Source organism: Callospermophilus lateralis, unplaced genomic scaffold, assembly GCF_048772815.1.
Source record: "Callospermophilus lateralis isolate mCalLat2 unplaced genomic scaffold, mCalLat2.hap1 Scaffold_52, whole genome shotgun sequence".
Taxonomy (NCBI): Eukaryota; Metazoa; Chordata; class Mammalia; order Rodentia; family Sciuridae; genus Callospermophilus; species Callospermophilus lateralis.
Window position 1 is genome coordinate 2711782 of NW_027514454.1, and position 18073 is coordinate 2729854.

General features: G+C 36.9%; 1 pseudogene; it reads left to right on the plus strand.

Annotated features, from left to right (window-relative positions):
• The first annotated feature begins 2531 nt into the window (after positions 1 to 2531).
• On the plus strand, positions 2532 to 13777 carry LOC143640672 (centromere protein Q pseudogene; annotated as a pseudogene).
• Positions 13778 to 18073: the final 4296 nt, after the last annotated feature.

The window sequence follows — 18073 nt, forward strand, 5'->3', positions numbered from 1 at the left end:
ACCCAAGAACTAACAAGTAGGATGGCATCAAATTAAAGAGCTTCTGCATAGCAAAGGAGACATTTACGAGCATGAAGAGAGAACGCAGAGAATGGGAGAAGGATCTTTGTCACTTTTCCTCCAACAGAGTATCCACATCGAGAATGTATGAGCATAAGAGTTCAAAAACCTCAACCCCAAAACAACAAATTACCCAATCGATAAATGGGCAAAAGAACCAGACACTTCTCAAAAGAAGAAATAAAAATGGCCAACAAATATATGAAAAAATGTTCAACATTGCAGACATCAGGGAAATACAAATCAAATTACATTGAGATTCCACCTCACTCCAGTTAGAAAGGCAATCATTAAGAATACAAATAATAATAACTGGGTGTGGTGGTGCACACTAGTAAACCCAGCAGCTCAGGAGGCTGAGACAGGAGGTTCACAAGGTCAAAGTCAGCCTCAGAAACTTAGTGAGTCCCTAAGCAACTCAACAAGACCCTGTCTCATACAAAAAATAAAAAGGGCTGGGGATGTGACTCAGTGGCTAAATGCCTCTAGGTTCAATTCCTAGTACCAAATAAATAAATAAATAAATAAATAAATAAAAAAGAATTTAAAAATACAAATAATAATAAATGCTGACAAGGATGTGGGGGAAAATGTACACTCATACATTGTTGGTGGGAGTGCAGATTAATGCAACCACTTTGGAAAGCAGTGTGGAGATTCCTCAAAAGACTAGGAATAAAACCACCATAAGACCCAGCTAACTCATTCCTCAATATTTATCCAAAAAGAATTAAGATAAACATTTTACAGTGTTATAGGCATATCAGTGTTTATAGCATCACAATTCACAATGGCTAAATTATAAAACCAGTTCAGGTGCACATCAACTGAATGGATAAGGAAAATGTGGCATACATATACAATGGAGTTTTACTCAGACATAAAGAAGAATGAAATTAGGGAATTTGCCAGTAAATGGACAGAAGTTAAGAACATTATGCTAAGTGAAGCAGAGGAAGCAGGGGAGGAAGGAGGGATGGGGAAAAGGAAGGAAATGTAAACACATTTGACAACATTGTGCTATGTCTAAACACGAATATACCACAGTGAATTCCACCTGTCTATCTATAAAGCAACAATTAAAAATAGATTAATAAATAGAAGGAAGTTCAGTAGAGGAAAGAAAGGGGAAAAGGAGGAGGGAAGAGGGGAGGAAAAGAGCAAGCACTAGGGATTGGAGCAAATTAAACCCCAAACATATATGATTATATCAAAGTGAATGCCACTGCTCTGTGTAACTATAATGCACTAATAAAAACATTTAAAATATTACTCATTGGGGGAATAAGAAGAGTATAAATGCTAATAATAACATTACCTTTACAAATCAGTGATATCTTTTAGCTAAATGCTTATACAGATTTTCTTTTTTCCTAAACAGCTCTTAAATCTTATCTGAGAGCACCTGGGCAGTCAAACTGTCTTTTATACCAATATTCAGACCATAACACTGATCAGTTTAATTTATATCTGGGAGCCTCAGTTTATCACCTGTACATGATCCTCTTTCACTACTATGAAAGTTTTACTTCTTGTCACTGAGCTCAATGGAAGGAACTGATGCAGAAGTGTATTCGATAATTTTTTAGCAGTCTATGAAACACAGCAGTAAAATCTTCAAAGATTAATTCATGTTCTCTTTCCAATATAGTTAGTGTCAACATAAAGTTAGAGGACACTTCATAAAAAAAAAAATTCTATCTGTTCCATAATGACCAAGATGCTAGAGTTTCTCTTAGTTGTGTTATGTTTTATACAGCCCAGCTTAGATAAAAGCAATGTGGGTTCTTCAGTGGTGGTTCACAGGTTAACAACTCCTATAGATTCCACTGCACAACACAGCATGGTAAGTAAGATTTTTCAATTTAGTTCCACCACTTATTTTATCCAAGTTAAAGTGTTTCTGAAAATGTCCTTATTTCTTAAAAGATAATGTAACTTCTTTCAAACACTTCACTATACATAGGGCACCAAGATCCATGCCATACAAACTGTCCTCAACCAATGCACACAATCTGCTGGGGGTGGGAGTAGCTGTGTTAATAGGAATATTTCAAATTTATTGATGCAAAGCTATCTGGTAGGTACCACACTAGGCTTTCTATGGATCGTCTCATTTAAACCTCAATAACACTATCAGGTTGCTTCTATTATCCTCAGTCTTCCAGATGAGAAAACTGAGGCCCAAAGAAGTAGAATAATTTACCAGATTGTTTGAGCTCGTCAGTGATACTCAAGCAGCCTCACTTCAGAGTTAATATTCTTAGTAGCTAAAGCACAGAGAATTCCCAATAGCCATGTAAACTTCAATGCCTTATTAAATGAGATGTCACCTAAAGAGAAAAATCAGAAGTCTTCGTGTAGGAAGTGGCATTTAGACTCTAATCCTACTAGCTTGCCTCAATCTACTAGGTGATATTTAAGTCATTATACTAAAAATTTCTAAATATATATTTTACTTAAGGGGGAAGATGGGGACTTCAGTCAACTGTCATTCCAAACAAAAGCAGACACAGGAGCTAAAAGGCTCTGATGTCTTTGTGGATATCCGGACACCTATTTTTGAAATCTCTATGTTGCACACTAACGCCAAAGAACAGAAGAGCAATCATAGATGGAAAATTGGTGAACAAGTTAATAAATGTGACTCTTTTGGCAACAAGAGTTGTAAAGGTCAAAAACTCTTCTACCCTATACAAATTAAATTTAAATGAACTCCTAAGCTGTGTATTACAAGACCCAGATTAAATTTATCCAAGTCAAAGATATTGCTGCTTATAAAATATGCTTTTAATAATCTTTTGCATTTTTCTAGCTTAAATTCCCATTGCCTCCATGATCATTAGCACAGGTCCTGTATTATTTATGATCCAACTCTAGCAGAAGAAACTTTCTGCCAAACTCTTATGTTTCCCAAAGAAGTAAGACCTCAATTCAGACCTCAGGGCTTGCTCAAGGTCCACTTTTCTTCTGGATCTACACTTGGTCTTTTGGGGATGTTTTTTTAGTCTTACAGCTTAAATCTTCCCCATGGGCTAACAACTCCCATATTTATATATCTGGGTTAGACTTTGCCTTTGAGTCCATAACTCAGTGGTCCAAATGTTTCTCTGAAGTCCTTGAATAGATATCACACAGGTACTTTAAATATAATTGACAAAATACAATTTGTGATTTATATACCCAATAGTTACATCCTTGCTTCAACAAGAAAATTCATTTTTCTTTTTCTTCCTGGACTCATTATTGACTCTACCTTTCACCCATTGGCTGGATCCAGAATCACAAGAACCAACCTTCTTCCTTCCTGTTCTATTTTTTTCCTATTACGTCCTGCCCATCAAATCAAAGTTCCTTACTCCCTACACTGTGGCCAGGGAAGTCTTCTGTATCTTCTGTAACAAGCAGGACTAGGGTTTGAATTTTATTTTAAGTGCACTGGGGAAGCAAAGAAGGTTTCTAAGCCAAGAGATTATATAATCCAACTCAAGTTCCAAATAGACAGTGGTGATGGGAGCAGAGGCTCAAGGTAGGGAGACAAGTAAGGAAGCATGCAAGAGTTCAGATGCAAGATAGGAGAGGTGTTTCTCTAACTGGTAGAGATGTTGAGCATTTTTTCATAAATTTGTTGATGGATTGTATTTCTTCTTCTGAGAAGTGTTTGTTCAGCTCCTTAGCCCATTTATTGACTGGGTTGTTCTTTTTTTGTGTTCTTCATATTTACTGGAAATTACTGCTCTATTTGACCTGTGTGTGGCAAAAATTTGCTCCCAAAATTTAGGCTCTCTCTTCACCTCACTGATTGTTTCTTTTGCCAAGAAGAAGCTTTTTAGTTTGAATCCATCCTATTCATTGGTTCTTGATTTTATTTCTTGTGCTTCAGAAGGCTTGTTATGGAAGTTGGGGCCTAATCCAACATGTTGAAGGTTTGGGCCTACTTTTTTTTCTATTAGGCACAAAGTCTCTGGTCTAATTCCTAGGTCCTTTGATCCACTTTGAGTTGAGTTTTGTACATGATGAGAGACAGGGGGTAAGTTTCATTTTGCTGCATTTGGATTTACAGTTTTCCCCAAAAAACTAAGATTTTATCTAACAGTCAGAATGCCAGTTATCAAGAAATCAAGAACAATAAGTGTTGACGAGAATGTGGGGGCGAAGCCACACTCATACCTTGCTGCAAAATGGTGCAACCAATCTGGAAAGCAGCATGGAGATTCCTTAGAAAAGTTGGAATGGAACCACCATTTGACCATCTATCCCACTTCTCAGTCTATATCCTAAAGACTTAAAAAGAGCATACTACAGTAACACAGCCACTTCAATGTTTACAGCAGCGCAACTCAAAATTGCTAAACCATGAAAACAACCTACATGCCCTTCAATAGATGAATGGATAAAGAAACTGTGATATATATATATATACACAATGAAATATTACTCAGCATTAAAAGAGAATAAAATTATGGCATTTGCAGGTAAATGCATAGAACTGGAGAATATCATACAAAGTGAAGTAAGCCAATCTCCAAAAACCAAAGGCTGAAGGTGCTCTCTGATAAGTGGATGCTGACCTAAAATGGGGGTGGGGGAGAAAACTTGATTGGGCAAAGGGCAGGGAGGGAAGGGGAGGGAGGGGGAGTAAGGGGGTAGGAAAGATGTTGGAATGAGGTGAATATCATTACCCTAGGTACATGTATGACTTACGTGTGGTGCAACTCTACATCATGTACAACCAGACAAATGAAAAGCTGTGCTTCATTTGTGTACAATAAATCAAAATGCATTCTGCTATCCTGCATAACTAATCAGAACAAATTAAAAAAAAAGATGGCAGAGAGTTGGTCTATGTTTGTATAAAATGAGGGAGTGGATAAAAAAATGAGCTGTGTTTTGGAAGCAGAATCAATCGAAATTTTGTATTCTTTATTGTCTTCTACTCGCTAGACTCTACAATCTATGACAACAAGGAACCTGTCCTTCAGGCTTGCTGCTATTTCCTGTGCACCTGTAACTGGAACTCAAGAAATGTACGTGCAATCAAGTATCCTGAGCAATTGAGGGGGAATAAAAACAATGTCTGAAGCAGGAGTTGACAAACTTCTCCCATGAAGGCCCTGATAGTAAACATTTTAGCTGTATGGCCATACGATGTCTGTGGCAACTGCTCAACTCTGTTGTAGTGTGAAAGTAGCCAGAGACAATACGCAAACAAACGAGCATGGCCATGCTCCAACACAACCATTTATGAGTGCTGCAATGTGAATTCCATTGAATTTTGTCATGAAATAATTTTTTTGATTTTTTTCCCCAACCAGTTAAAACTATAAAAACTATTCTCAGCATGCAGGCCGTTTGTTTGCTGATGGCCTCATCTATCCCAGATTCAGGCATCAGGTATTAAGAACTAGGAAGGCAAAAAAATGTAAACTGAATGATTAGTAACTTTTATGAAAGAATTTTTCATACTGTAAAGTAATCCTTATATTTATCTGCTACTCTCCTACTGGCCTACTGTCCCCTTGAGATTCACATCCATGAATCTCCATGCCTAGCACCTAATGTTTGTGAACAGGAAGGGAAGGAGGAAAGAAGAGAAGAAATACTTTGATTTTGTAATGAAACTTGTTCAGTGTTAATGTTTCCAGTCATTCCTTCTGAGTACACTCTGGTTTAGGGATAGAAAGCCAAGTGTTTTTAAATTTCTTTTTGTTATCTTTATTCAGTGGTGTTTTTACACATGAAATATACTGTAGCGAAAGCAATATAAACCATTTAAAATCTTATAATTAAAAGCAGATGACAGTGAGAAAGGAAATCAACCAATATTAAGCAAAATGAAGCCTATTCAGTATTAAATTATTAAAAAGAAATGGGATCAACATAGAAAAAGAAATTGCTTAATGTTATCAAAGAATGTGCACATGAACACTGCCTGAGTGAAAAGATGCCCTAGACTCTAATGTGCAAAGATTTTGTATCATAATCTTCACATGAAGGAATTCAAACCAAATTTCCAGTGGGAAACAATTTTGTTTTCAAATGGCCTGTCCTCACTCATCACCTGACCTACACTGGTCACTGCCTCACATCTCCTTGGTTTACTTTGCTCAAACTCTAAAACATGTTTTATAAGTAGCTTGTCATTTTCTTGTTGTTTTTGGTGGTGATGATGGTGGTGACGGTGGTGTTCATGTTTGATTGTCTGTCTCACCTGTTAATGTAAGCTTCATGAGGGAAGGAGCTTCTTATCTTTGGCTCATGCCCATATTCTCAGCATAATAATTTCCTGGCACATGTTTGGTACGTAATAACTATGTGTGGAATTGATGAATAAAGAAATGTCCAAAGCTCATCCCAATGATTTTTATATAACAAAGAATGCTGGTTAAAAAAAGTAATTTGCTAAAAGTGAGATTAAAATAATATAAAATAGTATGATGCTAGCATGAATAGATGAGCACAAAAGAAAGGAGGATTTGCAGTGTTTTACAATTTACTAAATGTGTCATCTCAAATTATTGGAGAAGAATGATTTAATTGACAATGATTGATTTATTATATAGGTATGGCATAATTATCTGTCCTTCTTGGACAAACAAATTGAGTACACTGTGTCACATCATATTAAAAAATTAATTCCAGAAATTTATACCTGCACAAACATACAAAGTCATCCCTTGCTTAAAGACAGTGATATGTTTGGAGAAATGCATGGTTATGTGATTTTTTTGTTATATGAACAGCATAGAGTAGATTTACACAAACCTTAATGATAGGACCTAGGCTACAAACATGTAGAGCACATAATTGTACGGAATACTGTAGGCATTTGTAACATAGTTACAAGTATTTGTGCATCTAAACATATAAAAGTGCAGTAAAAATACAATAGAAAAGATGCAAAAAAACCCCACACTTTATAGGGCACTACCGGAGTGGAGCTTGCAGGACTGGCAGTTGCTCCTGGTGAGTGTGGCTGAGTGGTGAGAAAATATGAAGGCCCAGACTATGCTCTGCTGTAGACTTTATGAACCCTGCACACTTAGGCTCCACAAAGTCCATTTTAAAAGTACATTTTCTTCAATAAGAAATAGACTTCAGCTTGCTGTAACTTTTTTATTTTATGTACTTTTAATTTTTTAAAATGTTTTGACTCTTTTCTAATAACATTTACCTAACAACATACTTTGTACAACTATATAGAAATATCTTTTCTTTATATTCTTACTCTAAACTTTCTTCTATTTAATTTTTTTTATTTTGCCTTTTAAACTTTTTTGTTTAAACTAAAGACACACACACGTTAGCCTAGGCCTACACGGAGCAGTGTCATCAATAACATTGTCCCATTGAAAGGTCTTCAGGAGCTATAACAATCATGAAGCTTTCATCTTCTGTGACAATGACTTCTGGAATTCCTCCAAGGGACCTTCCTGTCTGTTATCTCTAAACAATAAAATGTATTAAATAGTAATCTGTACTATTACTAGTATGTAACATAGTCATTTATTATTATTAACAATAACATTTATTATCATCAAATATAATTGCTTTACATAAATGGTTGTGCTATACTTTTATGCAACTGGCAACACATTTGGTGTGTTTACACCAGCATCACCATAAACACTTGATTAATACGTAGTAATACAATGACTATCACATCTCTAGGTAATAAGAGTTTTTCAGCTCCACTGTAATCTTTGTGTGTGTTTGTGTGTGTGTGTGTGTGGTGCTAGAGATTGAACCCAGGGCTTTGTGCATGCAAGGCAAGCACTCTATCAACTAGGCTATATCCCCAGCCCTTCCACTGTAATCTTTTTTTAAAATTTTTTTTTAGTTGTAGTTGGACACAATACTTTTATTTTATTTATTTTTATGTGGTTCTGAGGATCAAACCCATGGCCTCACATGTGTGAAGCGAGCGCTCTATTGCTGAGCCACAACCCCAGCCTCCCCCCCGCACTGAAATCTTATGAGACCATTTGTATACCAGTATATACTCCATCATTGGCAAAAATACTATTATTTGGTGCATTGCTCTACCCACGCATACGTGTGTGTGTGTGTGTGTGTGTGTGTGTGTGTGTGTACTTGATTATATACAAAAAAACTTCTGTAAACTAATAAAGGACCACCAACAACACAATATTAAAATCTACCAGCTATGAAAAGTGAAATTTGAAATTGAAGAGGAAATGCAAGTAGCCAGAAAGCATATGAAAAGAACCCCCAAAATGCTTTATCAAGTACAAATTTGGCAAAAATGTAAAACACTGATAAAAACTAGTGCTAGGAAGCATAGGCAAAAAAAGACATTCTTTTTCATTGCTGGTGGGAAAATGAGAAATAGTTCTTCAGCATCTATTAAAAAGTAAAATATGCATGCTCTTTGCCAGGCAATTTTATATGGGGACCATCTATCCAACAAAAAAAAATGAGAGTATCATGTTTGGAGATATTCATTGTAACATTGTTTGTAAGGGAAAAGAACTGAATACTACATAAAGGTTCATCAAATAAGTTATGGTGCTTTTATTCTATGGAATGTTATACAGTTTTAAAACAATCATTACATATATTTTCTAGATTTGAAGGACAGCCAAAGTAGATTATTAAATGCCAAAAACATCTCCAAGTAATGTTTAATGTAAAATCCATTTAAAAATTAATAGTATAATATGTGTTTATGTATGGGTTTTACATATGTGTATTTATGAACAAGTATGTGCAAAGAGACATACCAAGCCATTAACAATCACTGTGTCATCAGGGATCGAAAATTGGACCAGTGGAGGAGATTAGTGTTTATCTATTCCATATTACTTTATTGTTTAACTTGGTAAAACAAACATGTTCCTTTTTCACTTAAAAATTTCTAATAATGGTTGTCCAATGATGAATGAAAATACACACTATTGGACATAAATACTTTGGCTTTGATCATATGTAAATTCCATGTGTCATAAGAAAGAACATCCAACATCATTGTATTTGATCAGAGATGAAACAGCCAATCTCACCTGATCTGTGTGCCAATGTTCTTCTATAAACTAACTTAGAGTTTGAGATTTGGAATTTGTGGGGTTTTTTTCAATCAATTAAAACTTATTCTAAAATAAGTGATGAATAAAGAAACTAGAATGTGAAGTAAATTATTCTAGACAAAAGAAAGCCTTGTGTAAGATATCACAATCTTCCTGTTTTACTCTTTAAAAAACCCGTCTGGTCTCCAGGTGACAACTTCACTATGGCTTGTCCACCAATGACTCACTCAACCACTGCCTTTTAAACTGCTGAGTTTTCTTCAACATACTTTAAATGTATGCATGTGATATGAAGATTGTTTATCATTTTTCTTTTTTTATTTCAGAACGCTTTACCCTGTACAGCTCTAAAAACCTTAGACAGTTGAAATATTCAGTGTTAATAAAATTTTTCCCAAAATTCAACTTGATGAGGGTTTAATGCAGACAGTAAGACATGATATTATTTAACTGCAGCAATTTCAACCTCTTTGTAGCTGCCATTCTCTCAGAACAATCTTCTCCCATTCCTTTAGTCAACAAGATGATTCACCCATTTTCCCCACAGAATGTAAGATGCCTTTTCTCCTTATTTTCTTACCTGAGAGCTCAGACCCAGGATTGTAAAGTCATCACAGTTTCTGGATCCTTAGTTTCTAATTCTCTTTGCATAACTGAGTCTTGCCTTCTCAAGACACACTCCATCCCACCCCAATCCTCCAGAGTTGGCAGCATGGACCCAACCCCACATTCCATTATTTAATTTTCTCTCCGAGAATAATATATTCAAGATTGTAAAGTATATTTTTGATAATTGGTGCAAAGAGTGGATTTATAGTCCAATCTGACATAAATCAGGCTCAAAATTTACTGGCAGAAATGTAAGTTGCATAATTACTCAGCAGCAGTTACGCATTCTTGACACATTTATTTTCTTGAGCCTGAACTCTGTACATGTGTGGACACATATGAAATTCCCCACTTGTGATGTTTCTTCACTGGCTCTTAGAAACAGATTTATGAAGGTATTACTCTACAATATATAATTCTACTTTTATAATTTGGATGGCTGGGGTAGCCAAGGGAAGCAGCTAATCCTTAACATATTGAAGTCATCTCTCATTCTTTTGAGAGTCTTGAACTGGGTGGACGAATGTAAATTCAAAAATGCAAAATAATTAACTTGGAAATTATTTAACTGATAATTGAACTTAGGGGAACTCAACCACTGATCCACATCCTCATCCCTATTTTGTTTTTTATTCAGAGACAGGGTCTTACTGAGTTGCTTAGCGCCTACTTTTAGTGAGACTGGCTTTGAACTTACGATCCTCCTGCTTCAGCCTCCCAAGCCACTGGGATTACAGGTGTGTGTTACTGCGCCCAGTTTAGCTGATGATTTTGACTAACATTTTCTCTGGCTTGATAAGAATGGCTTCAACACTCCCTACTTAACCTATATGAAAGAAGTGTACTGTCTAAACCATGTACCCAAGATGGATCACCAGGCTCTTGAAAGCTATTCTGATCTTCCCAACATGTAGGTCATTTGAAGATCCCTAGTAACTTCCTCCTAGAAATTTACCAGCATATCTTAAAATGTTGCATAAGTGACATTATCTGAAATTATGAGACCTTGGACAAGGAATCAAAAGACTCTGTTTGTATAATTTTCTTGAATAATAGTAAAGACTACAGAAGAAAATGGAAGATTTAGGAGTTAAATAAAGAAGGAGAGGGAGATAATCAGCTTGATACATCTGAAAGTGCTTCCTATGGACAGTCAACAAGATGTGAAAGATGAATGAGAGTACACAGGAAGTGCCTGGTGATTTTCACCCCCAAAATATTGGAAGGCAGATAAGAGATGGAAATGTTTGCAGCCTCAAATCTTTATACTAATAATAGCTGTCATTGAGAATCTACCATCTGTGTATCTCTTTTTAATCTTAGGAACAATCCCTTAAAAGTAGATGCTATTATTGCTTCCAGTTTACAGATGGAAGACCTGAGGCTTACGGAAGTTACAAAAAAAAAAAGCCATTTACATAAGGACACATACAACTGATAAGTGAGAAAACATTGATTCAGGCCTGCAGAATCAATCCAGTGTGCCGCCACACCATGAGGCTAGCCACCTAGCCTGATGAATGTACCCTGTAAACTAAGTGAACCTGATGTCACTTGAACATATGTGATCTTTGATTCATGATGGGAAGGGGCCTCAGATTGGAGCACAGTGATGGAAGATCATGCCCTGCTCCCAAAAAAGTCTGTAATAAGGGGAGGCTGAGCCACACCATAATCAAGGAGGTTTTTGACAGGAGTAACCTGGGAATAGAAACACTGTAGCAAATGTGCAAATTAAGAACACAAATGAATTGCTTTGGAATTTTGCTAGGGGCCACCTGGCCAGAAGGAGAAACTTCATCATAATTTCTGAGAGTTGGCAGAACTTAGTAGGATTAAGAGGAGAACTGATAATTAGAGATGTCCTAGAAATGAGAAATTCCAACTATTGGGTGTTTGCTACAGATTCTACCCCCATAACTGCCCACTAACTGCCTCATAGACTCTCTCCAGTCAAGCCCAGATGAGCAGCTGCTTCATCAAACCCACACAACCTGGATGGACAACACTATAACTCACAAACTAGGAAGTAAATACAACCACCCCACAACAACAACCACAAAGGTTTCTAAATTCCTCCAACCCTTGGATGCTTAACAGAAAGGACAGGAATTGTTTACCCGAACACACCATACCATGTATTTTATAAAAGAATCAAAGGATGAAGGCATAACTTCCAGTACATTCCAGGAACCCAAAGTGTATTTTATTTGATTATTTTACAATATGTTTATTCTTTTAAGTTCAGAGCATTTACAAGGTGTTAACACTCTAAATGTGTCACTAGCACCTACTGGGGTATTATCAAAGTAAATCAAAAGAAACACTTTTTTTCATAGACATAGCCAATGATTATTAATCCTTTTTTTCCCCAAAGTATATTTTAAGTTGCTATGGCAAAATGACATCTCTGCTTAAAAAAAAATTAATACAAGCAGGGAAAAATTATTAAAGATAATCTGAGGGGTAAGTACTGAAGAGCAATTGCCCCTTGGAATTCAAGTTGAATTCATCCCCCACCCCCACCCCCTGTGCCAGGAGATGTTTTGACTTAAAATAGTACCTTTTGTTCAGATTAAGTCTAAGCTTCCAAATCTTTCTGCTTTCAATTCTTTGAAGAAGACACCCCAGAATCCAGTGTGAGGGAAGCAGTTTAATCCAGAGTTCTTAAAAACAGCTTGGTATTTACAACTAAACCCAGGAGCGGAATGCAGGCTTAACTGGCCCCACCCGATTTCTTCCACCCAGATATTTTTCCTTTTTGTCCAGAAAAGTTTCATAATTCCAAAAGAAGAAAAAAAAAAGCAGGAAAAAGAAAAGTGTTCACATAAACCATTAAACTCTCAACTACTCAACCAACCTGACCAAATGTAAAATGCTTGATCCAGAGTCGTGATGGAGAAAATAAGAGAGGCATTTATTTGACTAATTGAGAACATGAGCTGTTAATTCCTTTCATCCTCTCTTGTAAGAACAGGTTGCAGGTCCTACCATGCAGCAGATCTAGCTTTGGTTGCATTTATTTTATTAATTAAACACACAATTATTGTGTGCTGATAAAGTGCAAGGTACTGTGCTAAAAGTAATGAGGAGGTATGTATGTAAAATATATGTAACACATTCACAAATCTTGCCTTTTAGGAGCTTACAAATCAACAGGAGAGACAACATAAACATAAATTGCTATGATATGTAGTACAGTGAAATAAGTGTTCGGGTACAAGTCAAGTTCTGTGGGACTTCAGAGAGAGGTGGACCACCTTTTTTTTACCCAGGGAAGTCTTCCTGGGGGTGGGGGCATTTCAAGAGTGAGGATTACATTAGGATTACATAACCTGTGTACCTGTGTAGCTCTACATCATGTACAACCAGACAAATGAGGAGTTATATTCCACTTATGTATAATGTGTCAAAATGCATTCTACTGTCATGTATAACTAATTAGAATTTTTAAAAAATTTTAAAAAATAGCATCCAACAAGAAAGAAACCTGGCAACCTCTTTCAAAGAAAACCAGAGAGCATTTGCAAACTATGATGGGTCCAGGAATAATAGCAATTTTGAGTAACAATATTTTAAAAAAAGAACAATTTCAATATCATCTCAACTACCTGAAGAAAAGATTGCTACAATTATGTGAACCCATGAAAGTTCCTCCCCAGAGCTGAAATATTTAAATAATGTGTCTACTGAAAAAGGAGAAGGCAGGAAACAGAGCTAATGAGGAAGGTCTGACATAATTGTAGGAAGATAAATAGATAAATAGTGGAAAACACAGAATTCATGACTGGAAATATTCAGAGATTAAAGAACAAAGTTCAGATTGTGGCACATGAGGAAGAAGGTAAAACAATGCCTCAAATGGGTTGTAGTGGGGTAGTCTGTCTTCCAGAACTTGCTCAGAACAGTCTCAAAGCATACACACTTCAGAAAGAAATTTTGATACTAATTCCAAACCTGAAGGCTCTTCTAAAGAAGTTGAATGATCTTCAAAATTCATCTAAACGAAGAACTTGTCAACATTCATCAGTGAACCCTATAAGAAACTAGACACTTCTTAGAGTGTCTATTTTTAGATTGTTTTATATAAATTTAATGTTTTTGAATTTATAAAACTGTTAGCTTATGATGGTATTATAGAGGCTGAAGCCCAATGTGTACTTTAAAATGAGCATCTAATGTAGTCCTGAAATCTCTATTTATAGCAGTTGCAAATCTGGAAGATCAATATTTATATTACTGTATCTTGCAATTATTCACCTAAAACTATAAAACATGAATAGATATGATCTAGTGGTATATAATGGCTGAATGAAGCTCATTTATTGTTCAGCACAAAAGACTTTGTCCTGACTTTTCATGACTTTGTATATATAAAGTGTTTGTTACTGCCTCATGAAAAAATAACAAGTGTTTGCTATCACTCAAAAAAATTGTTTACAGAATGCCCTCATTTTGGACTAGGCTTCCGTACTGGGTCCCAACAGACCAGAGTAAAAAGCAAAATGGAGTCACTCAGGCTAAACTAAGCTGTTTAACCTTTGGGATTAGAAAGGTAACAGTTAAATTTCCCAAACAGATCAGTTTCAATGGGCCTGATAATAAAGTTTTCTCTCTCTTAATCCTTATACAGAAAAAGGTAACCTGATGTAGTCTGATGTTAATCAATCAATTATTTTTCTGTGATTCTGTCTCCTGTTAATCAATCAATTATTTTTTGGTGATTCTGTCTCTGTCCCCAGTTGACCCCCACCTTCAAGGAAAATAACTGAAATGGTGAATCCATTTCTTATTCTGTTTCTGCTGTCTTCATCCTTTTTCTGTTTATAAAACCAATCTCCTTTGTTAGATCTATCAGAAAACTTATTCTATTCCATGGAATGAAATGTTGTCCAATTCTAGAAAAAAAAATAAGTAAGCCAAGTAAACTCTTTAAACAATTGTGGTCATTTTGTCCTTTGACAGTATAAAACTTTCCTGATGCATTTCAAGATAATGTTTTCCAGGACATCTTGCTCATTGCTTGTTCATTGACAAAATGCTGAATGGAGTCATCACACAAACAGCAAACACCTCTATTTGGAAAGAGATGGCTGAAAAAAGAAAAAAAAACAGCAAAATCACTTTACCAGGCATCAGAGAATAGAAATTTTATTTGCTGAGCACTCAGAGAAGGAAATGAACTTCAATCTCCATCCTCCTCAGATTTGCTCAGGATTGTCAAGAGCTGAAAAACTTCAAAGCCTAAGAGAAATGCAGCTCAATTTTAGAAATACAAAGTATTTGGACTAACTCATTTTGCCAAATATTTATGTTTTGTTACATAGTTGAACTGCTTATCAGACCTTCAGAAATTCTATGTTTTTCATTTTTGTGCTTTTATTTCCTCTCCTATCTCCTCCTCCTCTCACTAGAAGCAAAACATTCTCTGGCACCCACAGCTGAGGTTGCTTCTCCATAGAGGAACCAAGCCAGGCCCAGGGTGGCCAATCCCCATGCCTCTGCCCAGTGCACTCACAGCAGTGATCCTCTCCTGCCCCTGGCTCTCTTCTGAGAAGTGCCAAAGTCTCTAAGTTCTCCCCAGGAGAGAAACAAAAACCTTTTTCCTGGTAAATGTCTGGACCCTTCTTGAGATCTTCTATTGGCCTGACTTTAGAAGGCCACCATGCAGGGGCGGGTCTTTGTGTGTGCAAACTGAGGCAGATGGGTAGGTAAGAGAGGTCCCAGGAGCTTTGGGAGCAAGAGAGACACTCATCATCGTTCACTGCCCAGGTCCCACGATGGCTCTGCTGTAAAAGAAATAGAGTATGGCTCAGAGGGAAGATGCTAACAAGAAATACGTGGAGCTGACACACTGACTTTGAACCCAGAGAAGGCTAACAGAGGCATTTGGGCAGCCTCTGATGGAAACTGAGCCAAGATGGTGGCGATTTGTATGAAGCTGACAGGAATCACTATTTTTCCTCATACATCTCCAGGATGGCCTCAGCTTTCAGGGCCTGGGGAGTCAAGTTCTGCATTTCCCATGAAGTTCTTCACCTCCCAGCCCTGAGAGCTGCTGAACCATACCAAGGATCCAGGCGGGTTCCAACCAACCCCTGATAGCAGGGCCCTGCCGCCCCCAGGCTCTCCAGCCCAGAGTTACATGCACATTCCAAGATGTTCCACGACTGGGGAACTGGGAGCCTGGATTACTGGGAACCCACAGAAGGAAGATGTCCTCCCATGCTTCTGGCTCCCCACCCACCCCAATGCATTCAACCACTTTTCCCAAAAGATTTCAAAGCACTGTCCAAGGGTGATATTATTTTCTAATATATGTTTATTTCAATTTGTATCCCTTTTGTTAGCAGTGACTTTCTGTTCCACAAATGTCACTTTGAATTTTTTCATGTGGTCTATCCTGTGGCTACGAGAACATCACAGTGGGATTTTACAATGAGGCAGCAAGAAACAGACTATCGATTCTGCCCTTTGAAAAAGAAATACGTAATGTTGATGCCCAAAATTTGACTTTGTTTCCTCTGCTCAACATACATTTTGTATGTATGTGTCTATCAGTTTGATATCCATATCTCATAGGGTCAGTACAGATGCAGTTCCTAGGACTTCCATTTCCTTACCTATAAACAGGACACAAAAATTCCACTTTATAAGTCCTTGTGATCTTGTCATAGTGCCTGGAACATAACAGGCACTTGATATGTGCTTGTTGACTAAATATGTGTTTGGATGAATAAATATGGCCTTTGTTTCCTCTGCTCAAAATGTGTTACACTTAATTTACAAGGCAATTTGGAGGATTTAAAGGACATTGAGCTTTTTAAAAAATGGTTTTGAAATGAAAAACTTAGCTGTAAAAATAGCAGATCCTTACTACTGTGGGACTAAGAGTATAGGTGCCCTGGTGTGTCTGACTTGATGTGTGTCCCTCCTTCTCATACACAGTAATACTAGTTAAGCTCCCCATACTACTGAGTGGGTAGAGCAGCTCATCCACTCTGGTTCTTTCTAGAACTTAGCTTCTATGTGTCACTCCCCTCCCTGTAAAACTACTGGACATGAGTGGAGTGCTTGAGATTGGAAAGTGTCTGAGCTCGACTGCACAGATGACCTGGCATATGAATTGAGAGTACCAACGTGGGAGCCAAACTCACCAAGTTAGGGCACTGATTCCACAACTTACTAAGGTACTTAACCCCACTATTTCCTCAATTGATGCATGCAATAAGGATACTAGTAGAAGCATTTTGATGGATTGCTCTAAAGGTGGGTAGGTAAGATAACACACCTAACGCCTTTAGAGAAGTGCCTTAGATTTGGTACGAACTCATTACATGTGACCTCTAATCATTGTTGGAGCTATTATTATTGTCCCTCTGTCAATGAAGCCTGCAGTCTGATAGAAAAGGCAGACTATAATACAAAGCTAGAAGAATGACACAAGCACTAAAAAGATAATTACTAGCAGTTTGCTTTTGATGCAGAAGCAGGATACATCTTTATTCACCACCTTCATCACCTCCTCTGTGTCATCTGTAGCTTGTCACTCTTCCCACATACACAGAATTCAAAAATAATGCCCTAGACTCCATCTGATAACAAAGCCCAGTGTGTCTCACAATCATCACACAATGCTTCTATTAATGAAGTCTGAGTTTGTGGAGCCATATCACACTGTTAAGCTTTTGGTCAAATAAGACCCCCAGGGCCTCTGTACATCAGCTGCTGCCAAGTTCCATTTTCTCCTTCCTGTCATCTTATAATTCATTTTTTGAACCTAAAAACAAGACTTTGCATTTATCCTTATTACATTTCATGTTAGTTTTGGCCCAGTATTCCAGCATAAGATAATTTTTAATCTTGATTCTGTCAACTATCTTACAGTGTCACTAGCACATTTAATCGGCACACCTACTACACCCTCATTCAAGGCACTGATGAAAATGTTTGCCAAAATAAAGCTGAGAGAGAAGCCCAGCAGTTCAGCTGAAGAACCCGCTGCATATTTAAATGTGTCCATTGATCACTTTGGGCATGAATGTTCAAGCAGCTTTGAACCCATTAAGTGGCACCCGGACCACTATTTTATTCATAATACTTTGTTAATGCCTTGCTGCTATTAAGATTACTGGGTCTGTGAAATTGTTTAATATCATTATATGTTAACTTTTTTCAGAGTGCTGATATCTTTTAAATTTGATGAGGGCACCAATTTTTATATCCTGGTCATCAATAAAGAACTTAAGGGATTATCACTTAATAGATGACACAAGAATAAAACCATACCATGTGATTGTCATTGTTATAGTCCCATTTAGGCTTTAAGTTAAGGGGTGAATTTTTTAGGGTAGTTA